Source organism: Embiotoca jacksoni, unplaced genomic scaffold (assembly GCF_022577435.1).
Source record: "Embiotoca jacksoni isolate LCO1_2020_lvr unplaced genomic scaffold, fEmbJac1.0.p SCAF_110, whole genome shotgun sequence".
Lineage (NCBI taxonomy): Eukaryota > Metazoa > Chordata > Actinopteri > Embiotocidae > Embiotoca > Embiotoca jacksoni.
Genome location: NW_027185242.1, coordinates 22237 through 40000, shown reverse-complemented (window position 1 = coordinate 40000; position 17764 = coordinate 22237). Strand labels below are relative to the sequence as shown.

General features: G+C 30.6%; 1 protein-coding gene across 1 annotated transcript in view; it reads right to left on the bottom strand.

Annotated features, from left to right (window-relative positions):
* osr1 (odd-skipped related transcription factor 1) overlaps positions 1–16820 on the bottom strand; it is a 41703-nt gene extending 24883 nt beyond the window's left edge. Inside the window, exon 1 of the mRNA XM_069143512.1 lies at positions 16586–16820. The gene's annotated coding sequence lies outside the window, so the exon portion shown is untranslated. The remainder of the gene's footprint in view (positions 1–16585) is intronic.
* Positions 16821–17764: the final 944 nt, after the last annotated feature.

Sequence of the window (17764 nt, the reverse complement as noted above, 5' to 3'; positions counted from 1 at the left end):
TATCTATTATCTATCTATCTATTATCCATGTATCTATCTATGTATTATATATATATCTATCTGTATATTATCTATCTATCTATCTATCTATCGATCTATCGATCTATCGATCTGTCTGTCTGTCTGTCTGTCTGTCTATCTATCTGTCGTTCTGTCTATCTGTATATTATCTATCTATCTATCTATCTATCTATCTATCTATCTATCTATCTATCTATCTATCTATCTATCTATCTATCTATCTATCTATCTATTATCTATCTATCTATTATCTATGTATCTATCTATGTATTATATATATATATATCTGTATATTATCTATCTATCTATCTATCTATCTATCTATCTATCTATCTATCTATCTATCTATCTATCTATCTATCTATCTATCTATCTATCTATCTATCTATCTATCTATCTATCTGTCTGTCTGTCTGTCTGTCTGTCTGTCTGTCTATCTATCTATCTATTATCTATCTATCTATATATTATCTATGTATCTATGTATTATATACATATATATATATCTATCTATCTGTATAGTATCTATCTATCTATCTATCTATCTATCTATCTATCTATCTGTCTATCTGTCTGTCTGTCTGTCTGTCTGTCTGTCTGTCTGTCTGTCTATCTATCTATCTGTCGTTCTGTCTATCTGTATATTATCTATCTATCTATCTATCTATCTATCTATCTATCTATCTATCTATCTATCTATCTATCTATCTATCTATCTATCTATCTATCTATCTATTATCTATCGATCTATATATTATCTATGTATCTATCTCTGTATTATATATATATCTATCTGTATATTATCTATCTATCTATCTATCTATCTATCTATCTATCTATCTATCTATCTATCTATCTATCTATCTATCTATCTATCTATCTATCTCTCTATCTCTCTATCTATCTATCGATCTATCGATCTATTATCTATCTATCTATTATCCATGTATCTATCTATGTATTATATATATATCTATCTGTATATTATCTATCTATCTATCTATCTATCTATCTATCGATCGATCGATCTATCGATCTGTCTGTCTATCTGTCTGTCTGTCTGTCAGTCTGTCTATCTATCTGTCGTTCTGTCTATCTGTATATTATCTATCTATCTATCTATCTATCTATCTATCTATCTATCTATCTATCTATCTATCTATCTATCTATCTATCTGTCTGTCTATCTATCTATCTATCTATCTATCTATCTATCTATCTATCTATCTATCTATCTATCTATCTATCTATCTATCTATCTATCTATCTATCTATCTATTATCTATGTATCTATCTATGTATTATATATATATCTATCTGTATATTATCTATCTATCTATCTATCTATCTGTCTATCTGTCTATCTATCTATCTATCTATCTATCTATCTATCTATCTATCTATCTATCTATCTATCTATCTATCTATCTATCTATCTATCTATCTATATATCTATCTATATATTATCTATGTATCTATGTGTTATATATATATCTATCTGTATAGTATCTATCTATCTATCTATCGATCTATCGATCTATCTATCTATGTATCTATCTATGTATTATATATATCTATCTGTATATTATCTATCTATCTATCTATCTGTCTATCTGTCTATCTATCTATCTATCTATCTATCTATCTATCTATCTATCTATCTATCTATCTATCTATCTATCTATCTATCTATATATTATCTATGTATCTATCTATGTATTATATATATATATATCTGTATATTATCTATCTATCTATCTATCTATCTATCTATCTATCTATCTATCTATCTATCTATCTATCTATCTATCTATCTATCTATCTATCTATCTATGTATTATATATCTATCTATCTGTATATTATCTATCTATCTATCTATCTATCTATCTGTCTATCTGTCTGTCTGTCTGTCTGTCTGTCTGTCTGTCTGTCTGTCTGTCTATCTATCTGTCGTTCTGTCTATCTGTATATTATCTATCTATCTATCTATCTATCTATCTATCTATCTGTAAATCTGTCGTTCTGTCTATCTGTCTATCTCTCTATCTGTATATTATCTATCTATCTATCTATCTATCTATCTATCTATCTATCTATCTATCTATCTGTCTGTCTGTCTGTCTGTCTGTCTGTCTGTCTGTCTGTCTGTCTGTCTGTCTGTCTGTCTGTCTATCTATCTGTCTATCTCTCTATCTGTATATTATCTATCTATTTATCTATCTATCTATCTATCTATCTATCTATCTATCTATCTATCTATCTATCTATCTATCTATCTATCTATCTATCTATCTATCTATCTATCTATCTATTATCTATGTATCTATCTATGTATTATATATATATCTATCTGTATATTATCTATCTATCTATCTATCTATCTGTCTATCTGTCTATCTATCTATCTATCTATCTATCTATCTATCTATCTATCTATCTATCTATCTATCTATCTATCTGTCTGTCTATCTATCTATCTATCTATCTATCTATCTATCTATCTATCTATCTATCATCTATCTATCTATCTATATATCTATCTATATATTATCTATGTATCTATGTGTTATATATATATCTATCTGTATAGTATCTATCTATCTATCTATCGATCTATCGATCTATCTATCTATGTATCTATCTATGTATTATATATATCTATCTGTATATTATCTATCTATCTGTCTATCTGTCTATCTATCTATCTATCTATCTATCTATCTATCTATCTATCTATCTATCTATCTATCTATCTATCTATCTATCTATCTATATATTATCTATGTATCTATCTATGTATTATATATATATATATCTGTATATTATCTATCTATCTATCTATCTATCTATCTATCTATCTATCTATCTATCTATCTATCTATCTATCTATCTATCTATCTATCTATCTATCTATCTATCTATCTATCTATCTATCTATCTATCTATGTATTATATATCTATCTATCTGTATATTATCTATCTATCTATCTATCTATCTGTCTATCTGTCTGTCTGTCTGTCTGTCTGTCTGTCTGTCTGTCTATCTATCTGTCGTTCTGTCTATCTGTATATTATCTATCTATCTATCTATCTATCTATCTGTAAATCTGTCGTTCTGTCTATCTGTCTATCTCTCTATCTGTATATTATCTATCTATCTATCTATCTATCTATCTATCTATCTATCTATCTATCTATCTATCTATCTATCTATCTATCTGTCTGTCTGTCTGTCTGTCTGTCTGTCTGTCTGTCTGTCTGTCTGTCTATCTGTATATTATCTATCTATCTATCTATCTATCTATCTATCTATCTATCTATCTATCTATCTATCTATCTATCTATCTATCTATCTATCTATCTATCTATCTATCTATCTATCTATTTATCTATCTATTATCTATCTATCTATTATCTATGTATCTATCTATGTATTATATATATATCTATCTGTATATTATCTATCTATCTATCTATCTATCTATTTATCTATCTATCTATCTATCTATCTATCTATCTGTCTGTCTGTCTGTCTGTCTGTCTGTCTGTCTGTCTGTCTGTCTGTCTGTCTGTCTGTCTATCTATCTATCTATCTATCTATCTATTATCTATCTATCTATATATTATCTATGTATCTATGTATTATATATATATATCTATCTATCTGTATAGTATCTATCTATCTATCTATCTATCTGTCTGTCTGTCTGTCTGTCTGTCTGTCTGTCTATCTATCTGTCGTTCTGTCTATCTGTATATTATCTATCTATCTATCTATCTATCTATCTATCTATCTATCTATCTATCTATCTATCTATCTATCTATCTATCTATCTATCTATCTATCTATCTATTATCTATCTATCTATTATCCATGTATCTATCTATGTATTATATATATATCTATCTGTATATTATCTATCTATCTATCTATCTATCGATCTATCGATCTATCGATCTGTCTGTCTGTCTGTCTGTCTGTCTATCTATCTGTCGTTCTGTCTATCTGTATATTATCTATCTATCTATCTATCTATCTATCTATCTATCTATCTATCTATCTATCTATCTATCTATCTATCTATCTATCTATCTATCTATCTATCTATCTATTATCTATCTATCTATTATCTATGTATCTATCTATGTATTATATATATATATATCTGTATATTATCTATCTATCTATCTATCTATCTATCTATCTATCTATCTATCTATCTATCTATCTATCTATCTATCTATCTATCTGTCTGTCTGTCTGTCTGTCTGTCTGTCTGTCTGTCTATCTATCTATCTATTATCTATCTATCTATATATTATCTATGTATCTATGTATTATATACATATATATATATCTATCTATCTGTATAGTATCTATCTATCTATCTATCTATCTATCTATCTATCTATCTGTCTATCTGTCTGTCTGTCTGTCTGTCTGTCTGTCTGTCTGTCTGTCTATCTATCTATCTGTCGTTCTGTCTATCTGTATATTATCTATCTATCTATCTATCTATCTATCTATCTATCTATCTATCTATCTATCTATCTATCTATCTATCTATCTATCTATCTATCTATCTATTATCTATCGATCTATATATTATCTATGTATCTATCTCTGTATTATATATATATCTATCTGTATATTATCTATCTATCTATCTATCTATCTATCTATCTATCTATCTATCTATCTATCTATCTATCTATCTATCTATCTATCTATCTATCTCTCTATCTCTCTATCTATCTATCGATCTATCGATCTATTATCTATCTATCTATTATCCATGTATCTATCTATGTATTATATATATATCTATCTGTATATTATCTATCTATCTATCTATCTATCTATCTATCGATCGATCGATCTATCGATCTGTCTGTCTATCTGTCTGTCTGTCTGTCAGTCTGTCTATCTATCTGTCGTTCTGTCTATCTGTATATTATCTATCTATCTATCTATCTATCTATCTATCTATCTATCTATCTATCTATCTATCTATCTATCTATCTATCTGTCTGTCTATCTATCTATCTATCTATCTATCTATCTATCTATCTATCTATCTATCTATCTATCTATCTATCTATCTATCTATCTATCTATCTATCTATTATCTATGTATCTATCTATGTATTATATATATATCTATCTGTATATTATCTATCTATCTATCTATCTATCTATCTGTCTATCTGTCTATCTATCTATCTATCTATCTATCTATCTATCTATCTATCTATCTATCTATCTATCTATCTATCTATCTATCTATCTATCTATATATCTATCTATATATTATCTATGTATCTATGTGTTATATATATATCTATCTGTATAGTATCTATCTATCTATCTATCGATCTATCGATCTATCTATCTATGTATCTATCTATGTATTATATATATCTATCTGTATATTATCTATCTATCTATCTATCTGTCTATCTGTCTATCTATCTATCTATCTATCTATCTATCTATCTATCTATCTATCTATCTATCTATCTATCTATCTATCTATCTATATATTATCTATGTATCTATCTATGTATTATATATATATATATCTGTATATTATCTATCTATCTATCTATCTATCTATCTATCTATCTATCTATCTATCTATCTATCTATCTATCTATCTATCTATCTATGTATTATATATCTATCTATCTGTATATTATCTATCTATCTATCTATCTATCTATCTGTCTATCTGTCTGTCTGTCTGTCTGTCTGTCTGTCTGTCTGTCTGTCTGTCTATCTATCTGTCGTTCTGTCTATCTGTATATTATCTATCTATCTATCTATCTATCTATCTATCTATCTGTAAATCTGTCGTTCTGTCTATCTGTCTATCTCTCTATCTGTATATTATCTATCTATCTATCTATCTATCTATCTATCTATCTATCTATCTATCTATCTGTCTGTCTGTCTGTCTGTCTGTCTGTCTGTCTGTCTGTCTGTCTGTCTGTCTGTCTGTCTATCTATCTGTCTATCTCTCTATCTGTATATTATCTATCTATTTATCTATCTATCTATCTATCTATCTATCTATCTATCTATCTATCTATCTATCTATCTATCTATCTATCTATCTATTATCTATCTATCTATTATCTATGTATCTATCTATGTATTATATATATATATATCTGTATATTATCTATCTATCTATCTATCTATCTATCTATCTATCTATCTATCTATCTATCTATCTATCTATCTATCTATCTATCTATCTATCTATCTATCTATCTATCTATCTATCTATCTGTCTGTCTGTCTGTCTGTCTGTCTGTCTGTCTATCTATCTATCTATTATCTATCTATCTATATATTATCTATGTATCTATGTATTATATACATATATATATATCTATCTATCTGTATAGTATCTATCTATCTATCTATCTATCTATCTATCTGTCTATCTGTCTGTCTGTCTGTCTGTCTGTCTGTCTGTCTGTCTGTCTATCTATCTATCTGTCGTTCTGTCTATCTGTATATTATCTATCTATCTATCTATCTATCTATCTATCTATCTATCTATCTATCTATCTATCTATCTATCTATCTATCTATCTATCTATCTATCTATTATCTATCGATCTATATATTATCTATGTATCTATCTCTGTATTATATATATATCTATCTGTATATTATCTATCTATCTATCTATCTATCTATCTATCTATCTATCTATCTATCTATCTATCTATCTATCTATCTATCTATCTATCTATCTATCTATCTATCTCTCTATCTCTCTATCTATCTATCGATCTATCGATCTATTATCTATCTATCTATTATCCATGTATCTATCTATGTATTATATATATATCTATCTGTATATTATCTATCTATCTATCTATCTATCTATCTATCGATCGATCGATCTATCGATCTGTCTGTCTATCTGTCTGTCTGTCTGTCAGTCTGTCTATCTATCTGTCGTTCTGTCTATCTGTATATTATCTATCTATCTATCTATCTATCTATCTATCTATCTATCTATCTATCTATCTATCTATCTATCTATCTATCTGTCTGTCTATCTATCTATCTATCTATCTATCTATCTATCTATCTATCTATCTATCTATCTATCTATCTATCTATCTATCTATCTATCTATCTATTATCTATGTATCTATCTATGTATTATATATATATCTATCTGTATATTATCTATCTATCTATCTATCTATCTGTCTATCTGTCTATCTATCTATCTATCTATCTATCTATCTATCTATCTATCTATCTATCTATCTATCTATCTATCTATCTATCTATCTATCTATCTATCTATCTATATATCTATCTATATATTATCTATGTATCTATGTGTTATATATATATCTATCTGTATAGTATCTATCTATCTATCTATCGATCTATCGATCTATCTATCTATGTATCTATCTATGTATTATATATATCTATCTGTATATTATCTATCTATCTATCTATCTGTCTATCTGTCTATCTATCTATCTATCTATCTATCTATCTATCTATCTATCTATCTATCTATCTATCTATCTATCTATCTATCTATATATTATCTATGTATCTATCTATGTATTATATATATATATATCTGTATATTATCTATCTATCTATCTATCTATCTATCTATCTATCTATCTATCTATCTATCTATCTATCTATCTATCTATCTATCTATCTATCTATCTATCTATCTATGTATTATATATCTATCTATCTGTATATTATCTATCTATCTATCTATCTATCTATCTGTCTATCTGTCTGTCTGTCTGTCTGTCTGTCTGTCTGTCTGTCTGTCTGTCTATCTATCTGTCGTTCTGTCTATCTGTATATTATCTATCTATCTATCTATCTATCTATCTATCTATCTGTAAATCTGTCGTTCTGTCTATCTGTCTATCTCTCTATCTGTATATTATCTATCTATCTATCTATCTATCTATCTATCTATCTATCTATCTATCTATCTGTCTGTCTGTCTGTCTGTCTGTCTGTCTGTCTGTCTGTCTGTCTGTCTGTCTGTCTGTCTATCTATCTGTCTATCTCTCTATCTGTATATTATCTATCTATTTATCTATCTATCTATCTATCTATCTATCTATCTATCTATCTATCTATCTATCTATCTATCTATCTATCTATCTATCTATCTATCTATCTATCTATCTATCTATCTATCTATCTATTATCTATGTATCTATCTATGTATTATATATATATCTATCTGTATATTATCTATCTATCTATCTATCTATCTGTCTATCTGTCTATCTATCTATCTATCTATCTATCTATCTATCTATCTATCTATCTATCTATCTATCTATCTATCTGTCTGTCTATCTATCTATCTATCTATCTATCTATCTATCTATCTATCTATCTATCATCTATCTATCTATCTATATATCTATCTATATATTATCTATGTATCTATGTGTTATATATATATCTATCTGTATAGTATCTATCTATCTATCTATCGATCTATCGATCTATCTATCTATGTATCTATCTATGTATTATATATATCTATCTGTATATTATCTATCTATCTGTCTATCTGTCTATCTATCTATCTATCTATCTATCTATCTATCTATCTATCTATCTATCTATCTATCTATCTATCTATCTATCTATCTATATATTATCTATGTATCTATCTATGTATTATATATATATATATCTGTATATTATCTATCTATCTATCTATCTATCTATCTATCTATCTATCTATCTATCTATCTATCTATCTATCTATCTATCTATCTATCTATCTATCTATCTATCTATCTATCTATCTATCTATCTATCTATCTATCTATGTATTATATATCTATCTATCTGTATATTATCTATCTATCTATCTATCTATCTGTCTATCTGTCTGTCTGTCTGTCTGTCTGTCTGTCTGTCTGTCTGTCTATCTATCTGTCGTTCTGTCTATCTGTATATTATCTATCTATCTATCTATCTATCTATCTGTAAATCTGTCGTTCTGTCTATCTGTCTATCTCTCTATCTGTATATTATCTATCTATCTATCTATCTATCTATCTATCTATCTATCTATCTATCTATCTATCTATCTATCTATCTATCTATCTGTCTGTCTGTCTGTCTGTCTGTCTGTCTGTCTGTCTGTCTGTCTGTCTATCTGTATATTATCTATCTATCTATCTATCTATCTATCTATCTATCTATCTATCTATCTATCTATCTATCTATCTATCTATCTATCTATCTATCTATCTATCTATCTATCTATCTATCTATCTATCTATTTATCTATCTATTATCTATCTATCTATTATCTATGTATCTATCTATGTATTATATATATATCTATCTGTATATTATCTATCTATCTATCTATCTATCTATTTATCTATCTATCTATCTATCTATCTATCTATCTGTCTGTCTGTCTGTCTGTCTGTCTGTCTGTCTGTCTGTCTGTCTGTCTGTCTGTCTGTCTGTCTATCTATCTATCTATCTATCTATCTATTATCTATCTATCTATATATTATCTATGTATCTATGTATTATATATATATATCTATCTATCTGTATAGTATCTATCTATCTATCTATCTATCTGTCTGTCTGTCTGTCTGTCTGTCTGTCTGTCTATCTATCTGTCGTTCTGTCTATCTGTATATTATCTATCTATCTATCTATCTATCTATCTATCTATCTATCTATCTATCTATCTATCTATCTATCTATCTATCTATCTATCTATCTATCTATCTATCTATCTATCTATTATCTATCTATCTATTATCCATGTATCTATCTATGTATTATATATATATCTATCTGTATATTATCTATCTATCTATCTATCTATCGATCTATCGATCTATCGATCTGTCTGTCTGTCTGTCTGTCTGTCTATCTATCTGTCGTTCTGTCTATCTGTATATTATCTATCTATCTATCTATCTATCTATCTATCTATCTATCTATCTATCTATCTATCTATCTATCTATCTATCTATCTATCTATCTATCTATCTATTATCTATCTATCTATTATCTATGTATCTATCTATGTATTATATATATATATATCTGTATATTATCTATCTATCTATCTATCTATCTATCTATCTATCTATCTATCTATCTATCTATCTATCTATCTATCTATCTATCTATCTATCTATCTATCTATCTATCTATCTGTCTGTCTGTCTGTCTGTCTGTCTGTCTGTCTATCTATCTATCTATTATCTATCTATCTATATATTATCTATGTATCTATGTATTATATACATATATATATATCTATCTATCTGTATAGTATCTATCTATCTATCTATCTATCTATCTATCTATCTATCTGTCTATCTGTCTGTCTGTCTGTCTGTCTGTCTGTCTGTCTGTCTGTCTATCTATCTATCTGTCGTTCTGTCTATCTGTATATTATCTATCTATCTATCTATCTATCTATCTATCTATCTATCTATCTATCTATCTATCTATCTATCTATCTATCTATCTATCTATCTATCTATTATCTATCGATCTATATATTATCTATGTATCTATCTCTGTATTATATATATATCTATCTGTATATTATCTATCTATCTATCTATCTATCTATCTATCTATCTATCTATCTATCTATCTATCTATCTATCTATCTATCTATCTATCTATCTATCTATCTATCTCTCTATCTCTCTATCTATCTATCGATCTATCGATCTATTATCTATCTATCTATTATCCATGTATCTATCTATGTATTATATATATATCTATCTGTATATTATCTATCTATCTATCTATCTATCTATCGATCGATCGATCGATCTATCGATCTGTCTGTCTATCTGTCTGTCTGTCTGTCAGTCTGTCTATCTATCTGTCGTTCTGTCTATCTGTATATTATCTATCTATCTATCTATCTATCTATCTATCTATCTATCTATCTATCTATCTATCTATCTATCTATCTGTCTGTCTATCTATCTATCTATCTATCTATCTATCTATCTATCTATCTATCTATCTATCTATCTATCTATCTATCTATCTATCTATCTATCTATCTATTATCTATGTATCTATCTATGTATTATATATATATCTATCTGTATATTATCTATCTATCTATCTATCTATCTGTCTATCTGTCTATCTATCTATCTATCTATCTATCTATCTATCTATCTATCTATCTATCTATCTATCTATCTATCTATCTATCTATCTATATATCTATCTATATATTATCTATGTATCTATGTGTTATATATATATCTATCTGTATAGTATCTATCTATCTATCTATCGATCTATCGATCTATCTATCTATGTATCTATCTATGTATTATATATATCTATCTGTATATTATCTATCTATCTATCTATCTGTCTATCTGTCTATCTATCTATCTATCTATCTATCTATCTATCTATCTATCTATCTATCTATCTATCTATCTATCTATCTATCTATCTATATATTATCTATGTATCTATCTATGTATTATATATATATATATCTGTATATTATCTATCTATCTATCTATCTATCTATCTATCTATCTATCTATCTATCTATCTATCTATCTATCTATCTATCTATCTATCTATCTATCTATGTATTATATATCTATCTATCTGTATATTATCTATCTATCTATCTATCTATCTATCTGTCTATCTGTCTGTCTGTCTGTCTGTCTGTCTGTCTGTCTGTCTGTCTGTCTATCTATCTGTCGTTCTGTCTATCTGTATATTATCTATCTATCTATCTATCTATCTATCTATCTATCTGTAAATCTGTCGTTCTGTCTATCTGTCTATCTCTCTATCTGTATATTATCTATCTATCTATCTATCTATCTATCTATCTATCTATCTATCTATCTATCTGTCTGTCTGTCTGTCTGTCTGTCTGTCTGTCTGTCTGTCTGTCTGTCTGTCTGTCTGTCTATCTATCTGTCTATCTCTCTATCTGTATATTATCTATCTATTTATCTATCTATCTATCTATCTATCTATCTATCTATCTATCTATCTATCTATCTATCTATCTATCTATCTGTCTGTCTGTCTGTCTGTCTGTCTGTCTGTCTGTCTGTCTGTCTGTCTATCTATCTATCTGTCGTTCTGTCTATCTGTATATTATCTATCTATCTATCTATCTATCTATCTATCTATCTATCTATCTATCTATCTATCTATCTAAGTATTATATATCTATCTATCTGTATATTATCTATCTATCTATCTATCTATCTATCTATCTATCTATCTATCTATCTATCTATCTATCTATCTATCTATCTATCTATCTGTCTGTCTGTCTGTCTGTCTGTCTGTCTGTCTGTCTATCTATCTGTCGTTCTGTCTATCTGTATATTATCTATCTATCTATCTATCTATCTATCTATCTATCTATCTATCTATCTATCTATCTATCTATCTATCTATCTATCTATCTATCTATCTATCTGTAAATCTGTCGTTCTGTCTATCTGTCTATCTCTCTATCTGTATATTATCTATCTATCTATCTATCTATCTATCTATCTATCTATCTATCTATCTATCTATCTATCTATCTATCTATCTATCTATCTATCTATCTATCTATCTATCTATCTATCTATCTATCTGTCTATCTGTAAATCTGTCGTTCTGTCTATCTGTCTATCTCTCTATCTGTATATTATCTATCTATCTATCTATCTATCTATCTATCTATCTATCTATCTATCTATCTATCTATCTATCTATCTATCTATCTATCTGTCTGTCTGTCTGTCTGTCTGTCTGTCTGTCTGTCTGTCTGTCTGTCTGTCGTTCTGTCTATCTGTATATTATCTATCTATCTATCTATCTATCTATCTATCTATCTATCTATCTATCTATCTATCTATCTATCTATCTATCTATCTATCTATCTATCTATGTATTATCTATCTATCTATCTATCTATCTATCTATCTATCTATCTATCTATCTATCTATCTATCTATCTATCTATCTATCTATCTATCTATCTATCTATCTATCTATCTATCTATCTATCTATCTATCTATCTATCTATCTGTCTATCTATCTATCTATCTGTCTATCTATCTATGTATTATATATCTATCTATCTGTATATTATCTATCTATCTATCTATCTATCTATCTATCTATGTATCTATCTATCTATCTATCTATCTATCTATCTATCTATCTATCTATCTATCTATCTATCTATCTATCTATCTATCTATCTATCTATCTATCTATCTATCTATCTATCTATCTATCTATCTATTATCTATCTATCTATATATTATCTATGTATCTATGTATTATATATATATATCTGTATAGTATCTATCTATCTATCTATCTATCTATCTATCTATCTATCTATCTATCTATCTATCTATCTATCTATCTATCTATCTATCTATCTATCTATGTATTATCTATCTATCTATCTATCTATCTATCTATCTATCTATCTATCTATCTATCTATCTATCTATCTATCTATCTATCTATCTATCTACGTATTATATATCTATCTATCTGTATATTATCTATCTATCTATCTATCTATCTATGTATCTATCTATCTATGTATGTATCTATCTATCTATCTATCTATCTATCTATCTATCTATCTATCTATCTATCTATCTATCTATCTATCTATCTATCTATCTATCTATCTATCTATCTATCTACATATTATCTATCTATTATCTATCTATCCATCTATATATGTTAGATAGTATATATTTACATTCTTTTACTTTGGTATAAATCAATATAATTTTACCTGTAATGAAGTATTTTTACTATTTTTACAGATTTCACTTCTTCCACAATTTACATTTACTGTCTCACAGCATTTTTGAATTACATTTATTTGTCAGGTCAGAAAAATTTTCAAAAAAAGAAGATTAAAATGACACAAAACAAGAGATAATAAAAGTAAATGTTTCTGATATGGTTGTGATAAAACTGCAGTTGTTTACGTGACACAACAATACTGCTAACAAGCAGGAAACTAATACCAGATTGTTTTAAGTTTCAAAATGAGAACTATGTTAAACCGTAATCTATAAAGTGAAAGTTGAAGTGTTGAAGTGGCGGAGCGGCGAGCCTGCAGCCGGTCGCTCGTCCAAAGTCCTCCAGTGAAGTGTTTGTAATGAGGAGCAGTGGAGCTCGAACAGCCCCCTGTGGTCTGTTCCTTTCTGATCATGACGCAGAAGTAATTGACTTTTAAGTAGGAGGTCATTAGAGGAGATAAGTGCTCTGCTGCTGAGCCTCTCCACACCTTTAACCCTTTCATGTCTGCATACCAGGGGTCTCCACATCCCGGCAGCCGTGTGGCCCTCCGGTCCCTCACTGGTCCGATGCTGCTTCAAGACCTCTTTCGAATCACACTGCTGTGAGCTGCTCACTCAACACAAATCCAGGAAGTTTTCTACTGACGTTGTCCTCACTGTATTTCAATTTCATCAGTTTTATTCCAACAAAGTATAAGATACAGGCTGTGAGAAAATATTCAACTGAAAGTGAACTGCTACAAATTTTAAATTGTTAAACTCGTAAAGCACGTTTTGTTGGCTGTAACTAATTCATGCTCTGCGGTTAAAACCAGCTCCTTTAACGTGTCATTATGATCTCAGATTATTGAATCTGGAGGAATTCTTCAGTTTTAGGAGTTAAGGTAAAGTCAAATAAAAGTATTCAGAAGGAAAAATATCTAAGAATTAGAAAATAGAGCAGATAATTGTCAGCAGGACTTTTTACTTTCCCTGAACCTCCTGAGACACCTCAGATTTACCTGGAGACCTTCAGGGGTCTTTACCTGCAAACTGCAGGTGTTGGTTTAAATTATGACTGTGGATTAAAAAGATCATCAAAATAGTGATTCAGATGAAACATTAAAAGTACCGCAGGGAAATGAAAAAACAGACATATGACATGTAGTTTTTTTCTCTTTGCTCTCAACATTTGTTTTAGTAAAACCCTCTTGAGTTTCTGTCCCTCCGGCGGAGACGTACAGACAGACACACCTCACCGCCTGTTAATATGTCGTCTCCTGAAAACGTTCTCTACATGATCATTATTTGTACTTTTGATATAAAAGGAGTGCCACAGAGGTGTGGTTGGACACTGTGGGCCCCTGACAGCAGCTCTCTGGGCCTGAAGCATGATGTGCTTTCTGTCCCTGCAGCTGGAGGCTGATTTATAAAAGCTGTGGACCTGCAAAATATGATACTTTTTATTTACTGAACCAGGGCTGTATGAAGAAGCAGCATGAACATGTACATATCTATATTTAATAATCAATATAACAGGAGGAGGTTTCATGCTGAAGCAGCTTCAGAGCCCCTCAGTACAGACGAGTAAAGATCCAACTCTCCCTCCTCTCTGGTAACTTGTGACGGACCCAGTCTCTCAGACTGGTCCCTGCCATGTGCCTGCACGGCCCTCCACAAGCTTCACACCTGTGACCTCTGCTTCACACCTGTGACCTCTGCTTCACACCTGTGACCTCTGCTTCACACCTGTAACCTCTGCTTCACACCTGCCCAGAGAACCTTTCCACCACAAACAACTTCATTAGATCAGCGGCTTCAATTAGAGAAACATGGAGAGAGACACTCCTCTCCCCGGCCTCCTCTCTCCGGCCTCCTCTCCCCGGCCTCCTCTCCCCGGGGCCCTCCTCTCTCCGGCCTCCTCTCTCCGGCTTCCTCTCCGGGGCCTCCTCTCCCCGGCCTCCTTTCCCCGGCCTCCTCTCCCCGGTGCCCTCCTCTCCCCGGGGCCTCCTCTCCCCGGGGCCTCCTCTCCCCAGCCTCCTCTCCCAGCCTCCTCTCCACAGCCTCCTCTCCCCGGCCTCCTCTCTCCGGCCTCCTCTCCCTGGCCTCCTCTCTCCATCTCAGCAGATGTTTATTCATAGCTGCCTTTCTCTATTTTAATCAACAATTATCTGACTCCATGAAGCTGTTTAGTTTGAGGATTAACCAGCAAAATAAAAGAGACAAAATGCAACTGAAGTCTGATCAGAAATACAACTGCAGGTTTATCAGTCTGAAGACTTTTAATTATATTTAACAAATAGCTGTGTTCATAATGAACAAAACAGTATATAGTTTTAGTTGAAGTCAAACAGCCCATAATGATTTTTTTTTTTAACTCTAACTATATATATATATATATATATATATATATATATATATATATAAAACCAAATTATACATATATATATATATATAATAACTTTTTTTTAACTTTTAAAAGTCAGTTTTTTTTGTTGTTTTTTTGTTTGTTTATTTTTGTTTGTTTTATTTTTATGATGAAATAGTTTATTTGAAAAACAATAAAGAATTAGTAGGTTGATTGGATTTTAATAAATGGATCTTTGCGGTTTAATTTGAAACCTAATAAAAATCTAAATAATTTGAAATCCAGTTCTGTTTCATTATTTGAATATTTTATACATTTCATTTTGTATATAAAAAGAAAGACTCACCGATAGATGATATTTGAACCGGCGGTCCTTCAAGATGTTGAAGACCGCTGAGCGGCCGTGTTAGTCGGGATGGAGGAGTTACTGAGGCGGCCTGAGCAGCATGGTCCTCCGCTGTGGCTGCTGTCCTCCGGTGTGAGGCCGGGTCCGGGTCCGGGTCCGGGGCTGCTCTGAGCGGGCTGTGCGGGACGGGGCGGGGCTGCGGGGCTGCTGGTCCGGACGCCGCTCCGCTCCACTGTTCTGCGCTCTGAGCTGCCGCCGCCTCTTTATCAGTCCGACACCGCAGCACGTCACACAGCTCAACACGACCCGACACGGAACACTAGTGCTGCTACATGATGCTGCGGGTCAGGAGGTGGTCCATGTTGCACACAGTGGGCAGGGCTGCGCGCGTAGAGAGGTGCCTGCACGCGGCTGCTGGATTCAGAAGGAGATTTTAAAAAAGAGCCTACAGTTTTATGAAGCTTAACTAAAATTAAAATCATTAAACTGACTCTGTGCAGAACACTGTTGCCTTTTTGATTTTCAGTAACAGAGCAGAGACGATGAGTCTGTGCGCGTGCACTCTTCTGTCTTTTGGAGAATTTCTCTAACTTCCACTAAATTCTAACTTTTTGGAGACAGACCCGTGATTCCATCAGCAGCTGATTCAAACAGCCCTCTGCAACAAGTGCGCCCTCTAGCGACTCCACTGTGCACAACAGGTGTCAGTCAGAGAGATGATCTGACAGCTGTCAATCAGATGAGTGAACAGAAGGTCTGTGAAGCCGGTTTGTCCTGCAGCCAGTGAATGATGCCTTTGCAGGGGTGTGTGTGTGTGTGTGTGTGTGTGTAGGGGGAGGGGGGGCACAGGGGTCAGAGTTTACCTTCACCTGTGATCCAACTACAGCTCAGCCCCGAAGTGCAAAGATATCTGATCTCATTCTACATCTGAGTTTTGTTGTGGTCTGTTTACCTGGAAGAATTATTTCAGTTGTGATCTTCATAGACTTCCTTCCACTCAGGACTGTAGATCAAACATACATGGGTCTGTCCTGTGAGTTTGTTCTGAAGAGATTATCATTATGATTATTATTTTCAGAATGTAATTATTTTTATTGTTGTTTTTATAAAATTATTTGTCAGATTTTAATACAAACAAATGAACAAACTAAATAAAAACCCGTGTGAATGTTTTAGGTG